This window comes from Oncorhynchus masou, chromosome 4, assembly GCF_036934945.1.
Source record: "Oncorhynchus masou masou isolate Uvic2021 chromosome 4, UVic_Omas_1.1, whole genome shotgun sequence".
Taxonomy (NCBI): Eukaryota; Metazoa; Chordata; class Actinopteri; order Salmoniformes; family Salmonidae; genus Oncorhynchus; species Oncorhynchus masou.
The window spans coordinates 5,033,287-5,051,606 of NC_088215.1; the positions used below are offsets into that span (position 1 = coordinate 5,033,287).

At 41.6% G+C, this 18,320-nt stretch overlaps 1 pseudogene; it reads left to right on the forward strand.

The window, feature by feature from the left end:
* Positions 1 to 1,318: 1,318 nt before the first annotated feature.
* LOC135520462 (histone H2B-like) lies at positions 1,319 to 7,903 on the forward strand (annotated as a pseudogene).
* The last annotated feature ends 10,417 nt before the right edge of the window (positions 7,904 to 18,320 follow it).

Sequence of the window (18,320 nt, forward strand, 5' to 3'; positions counted from 1 at the left end):
TGTTAGTCCCATCACTCCACAATACAATACACAACACAATAATGATAATTCAACACATGGAAACTATATTTTTTTACTGTAGGGAGATGAGCAAGGCACTCAACCCCAAATATACCCCTCCCCCAAGTTACATCAGTGACACATTAATTCCTATCTGGTATGGTGTAGAAAAGGCCGATGTGATCACTGAGCTGAAGGACGTGCCAAAGCTGGCCATCACATCAGATGGGTGGACCAACCTCTGTCAGGACCACTATCTCACTGTTACAGTGCAATACACAAGACAAGGCAGTGTAAAAATCGCAAACTGGCGAAGTAGTGGCAGGAGATCTCAGACATTCTGGAAGAGTTGAGATAGAGCTGAGCAAAGATTGTAGCTGTGACTGTTGATAATTCTGGCAATATGGATGTTGCCATCAAGAGGCTACATATCCTAAAAATAGGATGCTTTGAGCACACATTGATTCTGGCAGACCAGAAAATCTACAAAATTACTTCCATTGATAAATGGGCAGCCCGAATCAGTCGTTGTGTGGTTCAAGAGATCCTCAATGTCCAAAACAGTCTTGAAGGAAAAGCAGCAGCTCCTTGGTAAGAAGCCAGTTCAATATATTAAAGTATTATTTATTTAGAAATCCGTGACTCCGCCCCTAAAACCAAGCATACCACGAGGAAGACCGTTACCGCCATGGACGTGGTCTATGCTCAGAAACACCAGGGACGCACCCTGTACGGTTTTGGCGGTAAAACACACTGTTTTCCTAACTTGAAACTAAAGGCTCTTAAGAGCCACCCACATCCGCTTCAAAAGGGCCAATTCCATATAGTGATTGGTATGTTATTGGAATGTTGTTTAGGTATGTTATTTGGTAGGAAAGCATGAGCCAATCCAAGTGGACAGGGAATATTAATGACAGGACCCTGTTCAGTGCAGCCTTTATGCACAGAGTGAGGCCTATGTGTGACAGTGCCAAAGTGGGCAATTCTAGGATCAGTGTTATTTGGAGCAACAATCATGCCCCCACACACATTTTGAAACACACAATTCCCCATCCATCACAGAATGTGAGAGAAGGGGGAGGGGAGGGGAGGGGAAGGGAGGGGAGGGGAAGGCATCCCACACATTTGTCTTTGTTCGGGAAGCCCGCCTCTGAGTGGAAGACTCTTTTGAGCGCAAGAGCTCCACTGGGCAAATGGCAGGGATGAGAAAGCAGGGGTGTGTCCATGGCAGCTGAATATGCTTAGCTTCCTTTTCATAAGACAGGTAAGCGCCTTCCACCCCTCATTTGTTTCTGAGAAGCAACGAAACATCAACATCATGTCCGAGCCAGCAAAGTCCGCGCCCAAGAAGGGCTTCAAGAAAGCTGTCACCAAGACCGCAGGGAAGTGTGGCAAGAAGTACCGAAAGTCCAGGAAGGAGAGCTACGCCATTTACATGTACAAAGTCCTGAAGCAGGTCCATCCCGACACCAGCATCTCCTCCAAGGCCATGGGAATCATATTAAGTTGAATGAACTCATATCCATGTTATTTGACATGAATTCTGAATTCTGTACAGCACTTTGTGACATCAGCTGATGTAAGAAGGGCTTTATAAATACATTTAGACTCAGTCACAAAGGTTCACATTTTACCTTTGGATTTACTAGATCAGAGTTCTCTTAACAGAAAAGGTATTAGGACAGCAGGAATCCGTTGATTTAAACATCAACAGTTGGCAAAACAGCTCTATTTAAACAGTACAAAAAGCAGCAGCAACGACGGTCAAATTATTACTTGACAAATGACACAATTGCTATCAACATTGCAGGTGCGTCCTGGTTGCTGCATAGACTTCATAAGGAACTAAATATTCTCATAGTAACCGTGGTGCTGAAATGGCCACCGCCTCTGCCCAGTTGGCAAGGGCTATTTCCCGTTTGAGGGAATTTTGACATGTATAGGCACAGTTCAGTACACCCCTCATCCAATAGACTCCAGTATCTATATAAGCCCCCCCTGTAATTCTCACAGAAACCACTATTTTACTCCACTTTCCCTGGTCATCTGTGGCATCTCCACTTTTTAAGTCACTGCAACAAAACAATTGTGGAGGTGCATTGATGTAATATATAGTCCTCGGGAAGAAGTTATACAGGATATATAATGTAATGGCATCTCAAACGTTTTTCTTTTTTTTTACAATCCATATACCAGTAGGAGAGCATACAGAAAAATAATGCTCTAGGTAAGAGATAACAGTTGCAATCCATTTTTAATCAAGTAGTACCATTTGAAGTGAACCTCATTTTATACCTCACAAACATACATTGTCATGATGTAGTGTTCCAAATCTGCAGTAGACAAAAACCAGCTGAAAATGTGCAGGTCAACACCAAAAGGTTAAGTGATTCTGATTTCAGAGCAGTCAGATTAAGTAACAGTGAAATACATTTTAACACATGAAATAGAATATCATATCAAAAGTAATGTGAGCATTGCATTGTGGAAAGCAATGACTTTATAAACACATGTATTGCAATGTGCAGCATGTATTTGTAGATGAAACACTGATTAGGTTGGGTGAAAAAGTAAATATGATTTGGTGTTCTCTACTTGAAAATGTGTTTGGAGTTTTGAAAGCACTGCCTATTTGATGATCTGTTGTTGTTGTTTTTTGTTTTTTTTACTACATACTTGGGGGAAATGGCACCAAGTTGAGCAATGATGGCTCTCTGTGGCCATTGTGAATAGTACTTCAGATCCAGCAGGTGGTGCTCAAATGCCTCCCTCCGTGGCTTGAATGATGAGTAGACTTACTCCTTAGCTCCTAATGTATTTAAGGCCCGTGTTGGCAATATGACTTCTGATCCAGCAGATGGCAATGAAATCCCTCCCTACATGACTTGACTGACCAGTTAGTCGTCTGACTCCATATAGCTCCTAATGATTTTAAGCAGAGTGTTGGCCACATGACTTCTGGTCCAGTATGTGGCGGTGAGATCTCTTCCCACATGAGTTTACTTATTCCTTTATGCTCCTAAGGGTGTCAACAGTGCATCTCGGCTGAACCCTGTTCTGAGCCCCTTTCTTCATTTAATTTGAGATAATTCCTGTCTTCTTCATGTTCTCTTCATTAGTCCCTCTGCATGTCTTCCTTCCTGTGTTGCCACGTGGGTTCCACTGAGGTGTGTTTTTTCTTCTTCTCGGCAATCACTAGCCACTCATAATGGAACAGCAGTCACTTGAATAATGTTTCCATATTTTGCATTACTCATGTCATATGTATATACTGTATTCTACTCTATTGTACTGTATCTTAGTCTATGCCGCTCTGACGTATCTCGCCCATATGATGTATATATTGTAATTCCATTGCCTTTGTTAGATTGATGCGTCTTGTGTGTGTTGTTGTGAAATTGTTAGATATTACTTGTTAGACATTACTGCACTGTTGGAGCTAGAAACACAAGCATTTCACTACACCCGCAATAACATCTGCTAAACACGTGTATGTGGCAAATAGGATTTGATTTGATGGGTGATTGAATTAGATTTGATGTTGGTAGGAGTTTTCCTCAGTGTGTGTCCATCTTCCATTTCCATTTCATGTCCAAGTTGGGGGAGCTATCCATTATACTGTAGGCTACTTACTAGCAATGTCACTGTAGTCAAAGTAGATTTTCTAGGCTATAGGGTGTGGTAACAGGCCCTCTTGTCATTTGTTTTTGTACTGTACATGTGAAGTATCTGCACTCTAGCCTAGCGAAGAGCAAGGCTGTTGAGAATAGGGGATTGCACGCAGTTGAGGGGAACTAGTGAAAGACTCGCCTGCTGTTCAACAGAAGGCCCCAAACACCTCTGCAGACAGAGTATGATTCACTCCCAGTCCTATGATCTTGCTCTGTGAAGGAGGTTTGCTTTTCAGCATCCAATTCATGGCAGCCTTCACCCTAGTTGATTTGGGCATGTGAGTGATTCGAGAATGTTTGGCTTTGGTATCCAAGGTGTTTGAGAATGTTGGGGGTCAGTGTTCCGAGTGGCTGACTGTGACACCACAAAGTGGAATGTAGTTAGTGTGCTGTTGGAGGGATTCCAATTCAGTCCGGTGCAGTCTTCCAGACAGTGCAGTTGTGCTTCAAGTCTGCTCTCTGTGTGATGACTTGTAAGTTGATTGCGACTAGATGGAGTACAGCTACGACCAAAAGTGACATTTTCGGTAACCCTAACCCTTTTCATAACCTTAACATAATTCTCCTAACCTGCTAGGGAAAAGTCACTTCATGACACTAGCTGTAACCCACCTAGTCAAAACCTTGTCAGCCCTTATCCTAAAAAGCTAACTCTGTTCCTAGATGTACTACGTAATATTTATTTATTTATATTGTATTTATTTATATATTACTAAACCAGGGGCTGGCAGCCAGTAAGTACAGGTAAGAGACCAGTATGGCATCAATACTTTGCTAGATTAAAGCTGGTCACATCTGAGATGTTAGACTACACTGAATGATAAAGTGCCAGTATGTGCTCTTGAACCCTTATGGCATCAATGGGTCCGCCCCATTTGTCCCTTTTGAAATGAACAGTTGAGATGGGCCCTCCTTCTGTGGCTGTCGTTTTATGCTACATCTGAGGCAATCTTGTGGGCATAGTGTCACCTGGGCCAGAAATGAGCAACATCATACCAATAACAAGATACTTTGTTATTGGTTAGCAAAGAAAAATACAATACAATTTTTGCACAGCCCTATCACCTCTGTATGGATAGGTAAACCATCTGTTCATTGTGTGGGTGGGTGGGTGTCTGAGGAATGTTTTACTGCGTTTCAGCTGACAGAGGTATCACCACCCCTCCTATCAGCACCTCAGGTCCTCTTGGCCCCCTGACTGTCAGGCTGGATCCTGTCTAGGGAAGAAAGAAAAAGAATGATGTTATTAATGACAGGTAATATACTACCACTGCAAGATGACATGGCCTTCCACAAGGTGACATGATGGGGCCCCTTTGCCTTTAGGGCATCCCATGTGTATTTGTTTCCCTATAGCCTATATCTTCGGCGTTTGGATTCGACGGTGGCCCGTGTATGGAAAGATGAAGAATCCATTTATGAAAAAGTGGGCATTTTTTTCAGTGGATGTTTGGTGTGTGAGTTGTTGTTATTTTGTGTGTGGGAGAGTCACCTCCTCTCTACTTGGGACCTCTTTGAGTTCTTTAAGCCTATCTCTATTAGAGGGTTTCAACGTGGGGTGAATCATACTAGTTCAGTATGTAGTTAGTGTGCCTTCCATGGCCTGTGAAGTTAAAGTTAAAGTTAAAGACCCATTTCCTCAGTGTGGCTCCTCAGTCTTTGGGTGAGTACTCCCTCAAACAGCTTCCCAACATGACTGTGGAGGCTGATTGGTCTTTAACTTGTGACGTTGTGTGGGTCTTTACCAGGTTTGTGACTCATTGTGACAACTGCAGATTACCAAGGTAGGGGAAAATGGCCATCCATGAGACATGTGGTGAAGAGGTTAGAAAGGAGGTGCAGGTATTCATCAGGTGCTTGCTTGTGTGTGCTGTCAATGTTGTCTTCCCCAGATGCTTTGTTTTCAGATGAGTCTTTATTTCTTCAATAGTAACAGAGAGGGTGAGGGGATGGTCTACTGGTGTCAGACTTGAAGTATATACTGTTTTCTATATTTCTCTGTTGACAATGTTTTTCCATTCTTTGTTATAGAGGGTTTAATTGGGATGAGAATTAACATTCTGTAGGTGGTTTCTAAATAATATAGCTTTTGTTTTGTTGTCTTCAATTAATTGGTCTTGAGACTTTAGCACAGGTATGATATTATTGGTTGTCTCCTTTAATTGCTTAGATTTTTTTGCCAGAAGATCCGGGGGTTGGTGTCTGTATCTAGCTGGTGATAAAAAGCAGTCCTCTGTTTCTATTTGTGGAGGGCGAGTTCATATCTGATATGATTCTGAAACCAATTGACTTCTGTTTTCAAGTTTGGTGCTCTTGTTCTTATAAAATCTCTCGGGACCTTTCTCTTCTGCTTGATGAGACTGAGGATATGTGGTGGGAGTTGTTTTTGTGGTGGTCTGATACATCCTTCGGAACTACCCTGGCGATTTTCTTTGATATAGAAAAAGCATTTGATAAGATGTGGCACAATGGCTTGTGCTACGGGCTTGCAGACGCCAATCTACCACTCTCCATCAGAAACATTATCACTTTCTCCACAACCCCACAATTAAAGTGAAGGTCTCCACAGCAATACCCCCCCCCCCCCATGCCCAGGGGGCATTCCTAAGCCCACTACTTTTTCTACTATACATATCAGACATTTGTTACCCACATAGGCCAAGTCTCACAGTTTGCCGATGACCTTTGCTACTGGTCCAGCTCCAAATGTCCTCAACTTGCTGCAAAAAAACTCCAGCAGCCTATTGAAAAGATCGAGACATGGTCTAACATGTGCTGAGTAAAACTGAACCCACAAAAGACTCAATGTGTCCTCTTTAAAAGAAGCACCAGCAAAAACAACAGGAAACCCATAGATCTCAGACTTTACGGAGAAACAATGAAAATAGAAAAAGAAGCAAAATTCCTTGGAGTCAACTTCCAGAAGAACATGCACTGGACAACCCATATAGCGAACATAGAGAGAGAGGGACGAAAAAAGACTAAACCACTTAAAAACGCTGTGCGGAAGAAAATGTGGAGCTTCACCTCAGACAGTGATGAAAGTCTATCAACTACATCTGATCTCTCTTTGGATACGCCCTACCAGCCTGGATAACAGCTTCACCATAGCAGATGAATTGGCTACAGATAAACCCGAAAACATGGCAATAGAAATGGCTTACAGACTACCAAGATACATCAACAATCACTACATTCACAGCATATCCGGACTCACATCAATCAACAATAGACAGTCAATCATTGGCCAGAAGTTCATCAACAGAGCCACTCATAATGGGCCACAGACACACCCATGTAGATAATGCTGAAACTGACCTAAAATATCCCCCATCTAAAACATAATCATGCAAGACTGACTTTAATTACACATAGTTTATTTTCCAACATAAAAAGAGCAAAAATAAAATACAAAAAAATTCAAAATACATTTGCATAATAAAAATAAAAATGTGTGTATATATGTGGATGCATTCATTCACCCCCCTCCCTTTCCCCCCATACAGCTATGAGCTGTAATTGTAATAAAGTTGGTTTTAAGTACAGTAAATCCATGTCGGGAAAGGAAAATATAGCAACAAATCTATGCCTGGAAGAGTCAAAGAGTCAAAGAGGCAAAGGTGGCAAGGAACTTGGAAAAGGAGGCGCCAAGTGTCACCGCAAAGTTCTCTGTGAAAAGATCCATGGAATCACCAAGCCCGCTATCGGTGTGAAGCGTATCTCCGGTCTGATCTATGAGGAGACCTGCCTTGTCCTGAAGGTGTTCCTGAAGAACGTGATCCGTGATGCCAAGAGGAAGACCGTTACCGCCATGGACGGTTGGACCCTGTACGGTTTCAGAGGTTAAACACACTGTTTTCGGGAACTTTGACATCCCGACTTGAACCCAAATGCCTCTTTTAAGAGCCACCCACATCCTCTTCAAAAGGGCCAATTCCATATAGTGGTTGGTACGTTATTGGAATATTGTTTAGGTATGCCATTTGGTAGGAAAGCATGAGCCACGCCGAGTGGACAGGAAGTATTAAGCAGGTCCACTCCGACACTGGCATCTCCTCCAAGGCCATGGGAATCATGAACTCGTTAGTGAACGACAATTTTGAGCGTATCGCCGGAGTGTCCTCTCGGTGTGCCCACTAAAACAAGTGTGCCTGCTGCTCCCTGGTGAGCTGGCCAAGCACGCAGTGTCTGAGGGCAGCAAGGCCATAACCAAGTACACCAGCTCCAAGTAAGCAGCGCATTTGGACTGCTATACTAACCCTAAGGCTCTTTTAAGAGCCAACCACCCTGTCAGTAAAAAAGCAATTCCATTGTGACCGAATGAATGTGTATGTAGGTAGGCTGTGTCCATTGTAGGACTGTTCCATTGGGGGCCGGTGCTGTGGGCCGAGTTGGAGAGTTGCTGCTTTGTATCCTTTTCCGTTTCAAGTGTAGGGGTTTTGCGTGCTGTCTTTGTCTGCCGAATGTAAGATAGCAACAGACGTTTCTCTGGACATGACAAACAGGGTTGGCCTCCATTCCAGTTGAAGGCCGTCTATAGTGGAATAAGTGAGTGGAATGTGAAATGGCAAAGGGTGAAGACAGGGCCGAAATGGCCGTTGTTTGTGGTGACTTCCTGAATAAGTAGGAGACGGATAGAGTCCCATTTATTCACTCAATCTTAATGATGCAACATGCTACCCGATGATGAAAAGAGGAATGGCATGAATAATCCAGTGTCGGAAGAATAGGAGTAGGCCTATATGAAAGTGTGTAGCGCCCAAGTCCCAGTAAAACACAGTGAGTGAGTGAGTGAGTGAGTGAGTGGGCCTTGTCATTGGAGCACAACAATGGTCATTATAACCAAACAGTTCTATTTTTGTTTCATCAGACCAGAGATAAGTACAAAAGTACAATCTTTTTGGATCTTTTTTTGCAGTTGCAAACCGTAGTCTGGCTTTTTTATGGCAGTTTTGGAGTAGTGGCTTCTTCCTTGCTGAGCGGCCTTTCAGGTTCTGTCAATATAGGACTCGTTTTACTGTGGATACAGAAACTTTTGTACCCGTTTCCTCCAGCATCTTCACAACGTCTTTTGCTGTTGTTCTGGGATTGATTTGCACTTTTCGCATCAAAGTACGTTCATCTCTAGGAGACAGAACGCGTCTCCTTCCTGAGCGGTATGACGGCTGTGTGGTCCCATGGTGTTTATACTTTTGTTTGTACTATTGTTTGTACAGATGAACGTGGTTGTCACGATCGTTGGAAGCATACTCGGACCAACATGCAGCGTGATCTGAGTTCCACATCTTTTATTAGAAATAAGTGAACCACACAACAAAACAATAAAGACTAAACGAAACGACAATGGAGTGCTAACATGCAACTACACATAAACAATATCCCACAAACACAGGTGGAAAAAGGTTACCTAAATATGATCCCCAATTAGAGACAACGATTACCAGCTGCCTTTAATTGGGAATCATACAAAATCCCCAATATAGAAAAACAAAACTAGAACCCCACATAGAAATAATAAACTAGACTAACCCAGTCACGCCCTGACCTACTCCACCATAGAAAATAAAGGCTCTCTCTATGTGACAACTGTCACGTCCTGACCTTAGAGAGCCGTTTTATTTCTCCATTTGGTTAGGTCAGGGTGTGATTTGGGGTGGGCATTCTATGTTTTTTCCTATGTTTTGGCCAGGTATGGTTCTCAATCAGGAACAGCTGTCTATCATTGTCTCTGATTGGGAATCATACTTAGGCAGACTTTTTTCCTTTTGGTAGTTGTGGGTAGTTGTCTTCGTTTGTGCATATATAGCCTTACGGAGCTTCACGGTCGTTTTTTGTTGTATTATTGTTTCGTTGGCGACATTTGCAAAATAAAGAAAAATGTACGCTCACCACGCTGCACCTTGGTCCATTCCATACGACGATCGTGACAACAGTGGTACCTTCAGGCGTTTGGAAATTGCTCACAAGGATGAACCAGACTTTTGGAGGTCTACAATGTTTTTTTGGCTGAATTTCGATTGATTATCCCATGATGTCACGCATAGAGGCACTGAGTTTGAAGGTAGTCCTTGAAATCCATCCACAGGTACACCTCCAATTGACTCAGATGATGTCAATTAGCCTATCAGAAGCCTCTAAAGCCATGACATCATTTTCTGGAATTTCCCAAGCTGTTTAAAGGCACGGTCAACTTAGTGTATGTAAAATAAGTGAAATAATCTGTCTGTAAACAATTGTTGGAAAAATGAGTTGTGTCATGCACACGGTAGATGTCCTAACCGACTTGCCAGAACTATAGTTTGTTAACAAGAAATTTGTGGAGTGGTTGAAAAATGAGTTTTAATGACTCTAACCTAAGTGTATGTAAACTTCCGACTTCCGATTTCAACTGTATTACCTAAATTACCTTAATCTCAACCCTTTTTTAAAAAACTTTTTTTTGTTAATATTTTTTCTTAACTGCATTGTTGGTTATTAAGGGCTTGTAAGTAGGAATTTCACTGTAAGGTCTACACCTGCTTTATTCGGCGCATGTGACAAATAAAATAAAATTGGATTTGACTTCATTTCTAGAAACTCGACAATTTGGCTGATTTTGGATTGTAGGTCATTATCAATAAAATGTCACAATATGGTGCAAGTGGTTCAATTTGGCTTCTGGCGTGCAAGGTCAACTCCCCAGATCTACTAACACCATTGACAACCACATTCCATGTTCAAGGGATTGTTAAATAAATGTTATAACTATTTGGTTTTATTATCATCCCCTCTTGAAGATAATATTCAGAACGACACATTTCCAACTTTTCCACATTTAGCTCTATCAGAGTTATACAGCAAGTAACTGCAAGCGTTTCATGAACAGTGCACCGCATGTATTTTCAGGTACGTGAGGGTAGGCTATCCATATGGCATGTAGCTAACTAGCTATCCAAGCAAACAATGTGTTATTTAGCTTATTTCATCAGAAAGTAGCATTTTGGAAAGAGCTTGACACCAGCAAGCCCTCACCCCATTAAAGTTGGTAGTTGGACTACTGTCACTACCACTATAGATGGCAAGCAAATCAAACAATATTTGGATATAGCAATCTAGTTTATCCCCTGAAAGTTAGCTTGTTAAATAGCCATATTGACGTAATCTGTTATTAACTAACTTTTGCTAGCCAATTTGACATGGTCCAATAATCAATGTAGCCTATCAGCAGCAATCGTGATTCAACACTCTTCAAAATTTATGTTGGAAATGGGATATGTTAGCTAATTTCACTAGGTAGGCTTAAATTAGTTGGAGAAAAAAAGTACATTAGGTCTACTTACCACTATGTTTCCCATACAAAGTTTCTATTGGTAGCTTGGAAAGTTACCATTATCAATTAACAGTACATATAGCAAATGCAACTTTCTGCTGCTTGACAGGCAGAGCCCACATCAGATGGGGAAATTAACCTAAACCACTAATACTTGTCAGGTATAGTTCACTTTTATTTAATATCACTCAAACATCAATATTGAGAGGGATAACAAGGCTACCCTCACATATCTGAAATTACATCATCAATTGATGTTTACTGATCATGAAAGGCATGCAGTTACTCACTAGATAAAATGTGTAGTTCTGACTATGCTCTACAAGAGGTGAGGATATTAAACCCACATAGTTATCGCATTTATTTAGCAATCTCTTAAAAGGTACACAGTTGTTAATGTTTTTGGCAGAGCTGGGGGTCTCCTTGCCCCGCAGCAGGCAAATCGGACGCTCTACACCTTATGATAGCAACTTATTACTGTTTGGTGGTGTTAAGCCTAGTTATAGAATATCGTTGATGAAAGATTGATGCAAAATGTATTTGCAATTAGTTTTAATTTGTCCCATTTATATGAAAAACTGATTATGCTTTCAAGGCAGTGAAACATCAACATGTGTTGGACATTATAGCATAGACCTACACTACACATATAGTGATTAAGATTAGGTAAAATGTATTGATACGTATTGTTAGAACTCCTTCAAAGTAAACATTTACTTTTTTTTCTCTATAATCATTCGACCTTCACTTTCTCAACAATCCTTTTCAGCTTCAATACAAATGTCAAAAATCTATAAAAAATGTATCCCTTTTAGTCCCAGTTTCACCCAAACATGAACCAGATTTCTAATGTGATTCCTCCCAAGACAACTCCTCACTAACCAATGCATGTAATCTCAGATTGCCTCAAACCACCAAAGTTTGTACTATGATAGGATCAAACTTTAATGTCCCCGAGGGTAAAATTATCTTAGACACAAAGTACTGATGTATACACTGTATATTACACTCTCAGCATAATGCATAAACTCAACAAAAATAGAAACGTCCCTTTTTCAGGACCTGTCTTTCAAAGATAATTCGTAAAAATCTTCACAGATATTCATGGTAAAGGGCTTAAACACTGTTTAAACACAATGAACCATAAACAATTAATGAACATGCACCTGTGGAATGGTCATTAAGACACTAACAGCTTACAGACGGTAGGCAATTAAGGTCACAGTTATGAAAACTTAGGACCCTAAAGAGCCCTTTCTACTGACTCTAAAAAACACCAAAAGAAAGATGCCCAGGGTCCCTGCTCATCTGCGCGAACGTGCCTTAGGCATGCTGCAAGGAGGCATGAGGACTGCAGATGTGGCCAGGGAAATAAATTGCAATGTCCGTACTGTGAGACGCCTAAGACAGTGCTACAGGGAGACAGGACGGACAGCTGATCGTCCTCACAGTGGCAGACCACGTGTAACAACACCTGCACAGGATCGGGACATCCGAACATCACACCTGTGGGACAGGTACAGGATGGCAACAACAACTGCCCGAGTTACACCAGGAACGCACAGTCCCTCCATCAGTGCTCAGACTGTCCGCAATACACTGAGAGAGGCTGGACTTGTAGGCATGTTGTAAGGCAGGTCCTCACCAGACATCACCGGCAACAACGTTGCCTATGGGCACAAACCCACCGTCACTGGACCAGACAGGACTGGCAAAAAGTGCTCTTCACTGACGAGTCGCGGTTTTGTCTCACCAGGGGTGATGGTCGGATTCATGTTTATCGTCGAAGGAATGAGCATTACACTGAGGCCTGTACTCTGGAGCTGGATCGATTTGGAGTTGGAAGGTCCGTCATGGTGTGGGCGGGGGGTCACAGCATTATCAGACTGAGCTTGTTGTCATTGCAGGCAATCTCAATGCTGTGCGTAACAGGGAAGACATCCTCCTCCCTCATGTGGTACCCTTCCTGCAGGCTCATCCTGATATGACCCCCTCAGCATGACAATGCCACCAGCCGTACTGCTTGTTCTGTGAGTGATTTCAGGAATGTCAATGTGTTGCCATGGCCAGCGAAGAGCCCGGATCTCAATCCCATTGAGCACGTCTGAGACCTGTTGGATCGGAGGGTGAGGGCTAGGGCCATTCCCCCCAGACATTTCTGGGAACTTGCAGGTGCCTTGGTGAGAGAGTGGGGTAAAAGATTGGGGTTAAATCTCACAGCAAGAACAGGTAAATCTGGTGGTCCATGAGGAGGAGATGCACTGCAGTACTTGATGCAGCTGGTGGCCACACCAGATACTGACTGTTACTTTTGATTTTGACCCCCCTTTGTTCAGGGACACATTATTCCATTTATATTAGTCACATGTCTGTGGAACTTGTTCAGTTTATGTCTGTTAAATTTTATGTTCATACAAATATTTACACATGTTAAGTTTGCTGAAAATTAACGCAGTTGACAGTGAGAGGATGTGTCTTTTGCTGAGTTTACATTGGATGTTACCCTTATCATACACATTGTCCACTTCTCATATAGCCACATTGGCATACTAACACAGCGCTCATCTTTACTTATTGCTGTTTAGGTATTTGATGGAGATTGGAATGAAGCAGTGCTGACAATGCTGGAAATACATAATCTACTTGTGTCGTGACATGACTCATTAATCTGATGACTATTATGTATCGAATCAACTAACTATGTGTAATAGTTACTTGATTAAATTAATCATGTAACAATTATCTCATTAGAATTTGGGCCACGGAAGAAGTTGTTTAACTTCTCTAGGGTAGGGGGCAGCATTTGGAATTTTGGATGAAAAGCATGCCCAAATTAAACGGCCTGCTACTCGGGCCCAGAAGATATGATATGCATATAACTGGTAGATTTGGATAGAAAAGACAAAAGTTTACAAAACTGTTAAAATAGTATCTGTGAGTATAACAGAACTTATTTGGCAGGCAAAAATCTGAGAAAAAGTTTTTTGTGTCAGTTTTGTAGTTTTCTATTCAATGTCATTACAGTATCCATTGACTTAGGACTCAAATTACAGTTCTTATGCCTTCCACTAGATGTCAACAGTCTTTAGACATAGTTTCAGGCTTGTATTCTGATAAATGAGGGAGTAAGACCAGTCTGAATGAGTGGACCATGACGTGTCACAGAGCGTTTTCATGCACAATCCCGAAAGAGTGCCTTTCTTGTTTACCTTTATATTGACAACGTTATTGTCTGGTTGAAATATTATAGATAATTTAGGCTAAAAACAACCGGAGGATTGAATATAAACATCGTTTGACATGTTTCTATGAACTTTACGGATACAATTTGGATTTTTTGTCTGCCTGTTTTGACTACGTTTGAGCCTGTGGATTACTGAAGAAAATGCGCAAACAAAATGGAGGTTTTTGGATATAAAGAGACTTTATCAAACAAAAGGAACATTTATTGAGTAAATTAATGTCTTCTGAGTGCAACCATATGAAGATCATCAAAGGTAAGGGATTAATTCTATCTCTATTTCTGACTTGTGTATCTCTTCTACTTGGCTGGCTACTGTTTGTAATGACTTGTCTGCTGGGCTATGTTCTCAAATAATCGTAAGGTATGTTTTTGACGTAAAGCATTTTAAAAATCTGACACCGTGGTTGGATTCACAAGAAGTTAATCTTTAAACCTATGTAAAATATGTTTTGTTTTCTGTATTTTTATAATGACTATTTCTGTATTTGAATTTGGCGCTCTGCAATCTCACTGGATGTTGGCCAGGGGGGACGCTAGCGTCCCACATACCCTAGAGAGGTTATTGAGTTACCATCTCCCGAACTCTAGAAGATATATACGTTTTATATCAATAAGTCAATTATTAATCATTGCCTCATATCAGTCTCATAATTATGAACGTAGCGTACTCCTTGCATCTGCACAAACTCCAGCTCTACTGAATATTCTGTACCACACAAATTGATGTAATTATTTATTTACTAACTAAATGATAAAACAGAACACGCAAACAGTACAGGTTACTGATTAGAAACTTAATACGATGAAAACAGGTCCCTAGTGGACTAACACAAACATGACTGCTTGTTTATCAAAAGGGTGAGGAGTAGAGAGGGGAAAAGGGAGAAAGAAAGACAACACCTACACACGTGGCTTCAATGCCTTGTCCTGTAGTTTGAAGCAGACTAACAAGGTGGTGTTTACTTTCCCTCAATCTGGAAGAGTGACACTCTGAAGACAGTTAGTCAGCTGTGTCGATGATCCCCAGTGGGGTGATGATTTGTTGATTTTCAACATTGTAACCAATAGAGACCTAAGCTGCAGCTTGAGTCCTTCTGTTCTGATGTGTTAATTTCCAACTAATCCTTTACACACTCTGGAAAAAAAGGGGGCATTTCCATCATGCTGACACGCTCTCTGAGCTCCCGCGGGCGGGGCTACTTACTGGGGCAAAGTATCATCTAAGTGTGAACTGTGACAAAATGCAGTTAGATGGTGGAACCCTCATGTTATCAACCTCGGGCTTTCTTAATCTGCACAGACAAACCAATCGCCTTTTACACACTGTCCTGTTCTGTCCTTTTTTCAACATATCTGCTAAACTGCCACATTAACAAAGAGGTTGTACTTTCTATAAAAGCAGAGAGACAACTCTGTTCGTTGGGCTTTTAACTTTACACTATTTGAGTGATTATTGATTGCTCCATTTTTGCAAAACTTATAATAAAGTTGCTGTTTGGGGAATCTACAGTCTCTCTCTTCCTCTTAGTTAGTATTTCCACTCTGCACACTGGCTCAAATAGCAGACCAATCAGCCTGTTACCAACCCCTAGTAAAGGTTTGGAAAAAATGGGTTTCAACCAGATACAATGCTGTTTTACAGTAAACAAATTGACAACAGACTTTCAGCACGCTTATATGGAAGGACATTCAACAAGCACAGCACTTACACTTACTGATTGGCTAAGAGAAATTGATGATAAAATTGTGGGGGCTGTTTTGTTAAACTTCAGTTCGGTTTTGACATTATCGATCATAGTCTGCTGCTGGAAAAACGTATGTGCTATGGCTTTTACATCCCAAGCTATATTGTGGATAAAGAGTTGAATTCTAACAGAACATGGAAGCCTCTCCAAAATAATCCAGGTAGAATCAGGAGTTTCCCAGGGAAGCTGTCTAGGCCCCTTAGAAAAAAGTATCTTTACTGACATCATGTCACTGGCTTTGAGTAAAGCCTGTGTGTCTATGTGTCTATGTATGGGGATGACTCAACGCTACACATGTCAGATACTACTGCGAGTGAAATCACTGCAACACTAAACAAAGAGCTGCAGTAAGTTTGGGACAAATCATTCACTAAACCCTAAACCTAAACTAAATCCTGTAATAAATAATGTGGAAATTGAGCCAGTTGAGGTGACTAAACTGCTTGGAGTAACCCTGGATTGTAAACTGTCATGATACAACAGTAGCTAAGATGGGGAGAAGTGTGTCCATAATAATGCGCTGCTCTATCTTCTTAACAGCACTATCAAAAAGGCAGGTCCTACAGGCTTTAGTTTTGTCGCACCTGGACTACTGTTCAGTCGTGTGGTCAGGTGTCACAAAGATGGCTGATGGCCCTTGGATGTACACAGAGAGCAAACATTAATAATATGCATGTGAATCTATCCTGGCTCAAAGTGGAGGAGAGATTGTCTTCATCACTACTTGTATTTGTGAGCGGTATTGACATGTTGAAAGCACTGAGCTGTCTGTTTTTAATGACTAGCACACAGCTCAGACACCCATGCATACCCCACAAGACATGCAAACAGAGGTCTCTCCACAGTCTCCAATAGACTATGGGAGTCGCACAGTACTACAGAGAGCCATGACTACATGGAACTATATTCCACATCAGGTAACTGATGCAAGCAGTAGAATTAGATTTACACCTTATGAAACATCGGGGACTGTGAAACAACACAAACATAGGCTCAGACACATGCATACACACACACGATAACATGCACGCTATGCAGTGCATTCAGACCCCTTGATTTTTTTCACATTTTGTTAAGTTACGGCCTTATTTTAAAATGGATGAAATAGTTTTTTCTCATCAATCTACACACAATACTCCATAATGACAAAAACAGTTTTTTTTAGACATTTTTGCAAAAAAACTGAAATATCACAATTACGTAAGTATTCAGACCCTTTACTTAGTACTTTGTTGAATCACATTCGATTCCACTCCAAGCTTGGCACACCTGTATTTGGGGAGTTTCTCCCATTCTTCTTCTCTGCAGATCCTCTCAAGCTCTGTCAGGTTGGATGGGGAGCGATGCTGCACATCTATTTTCAGGTTTTTCCAGAGATGTTCGATCGGATTCAAGTTCGGGATCTGGCTGGGCCACTCAAGAACATTCAGAGACTTGTCCCGAAGCCACTCCTGCATTGTCTTGGCTGTGTGCTTAGGGTCATTGCCCTGTTGGAAGGTAAACCTTCACCCCAGTCTGAGGTCCTGAGCGCTCTGGAGCAGGTTTTCATCAAGGATCCTGACTATTCTCCCAGTCACTGCCACTGAAAAACATCCCCACAGCATGATGCTTCCACCACTATACTTCCCCGTAGTGATGGTGCCAAGTTTCCTGGTGGAGTGCTGCAGAGATGGTTGTCCTTCTGGAAGGTTTTCCCATCTCCACAGAGGAACTTTAGAGCTCTGTCAGAGTGACCATTGGGTTCTTGGTCACCTCCCTGACCTTCTCCCCCAATAGTTCAGTTTGGCCGGGTGGCTCTAAGAAAAGTCTTGGTGTTTCATTTAAGAATGATGGAGGCCACTGTGTTCTTGGGGACCTTCAATGCTGCAGAAATGTTTTTGGCACCCTTCCCCAGATATGTGCCTCGACACAATCCTGTCTCGGAGCTATACGGACAATTTCTTCGACCTCATGGCTTGGTTTTTGCTCTGACTTACACTGTCAACTGTGGGTTCTTGCACTGTCAACTGTGTGTGCCTTTCCAAATCATGTCCAATCAATTACATTTAAGGTGTAAATCTAAGGTGTAGAAACATATCAAGGATGATCAATGGAATTTTAGAGGGGTTATTATTGGTAGTAAGTTTGCACAAATTTCTAAACATGTTTTTGTTTTGTAATTATGGTGTTTTGTGTGTAGATTGCTGAGGAAATAGTTTTATTTAATCGTAACAAAATGTGTAAAAAGTCAAGGGGTCTGAATACTTTCCGAATTCACTGTATGCTGCAATAGTCTATGTGCCGTGGGGCTATGGTCAGTCTGTTATATCTGGTGTAATTATCTTATGTCCTTATGTCCCTTATGTCCTTAT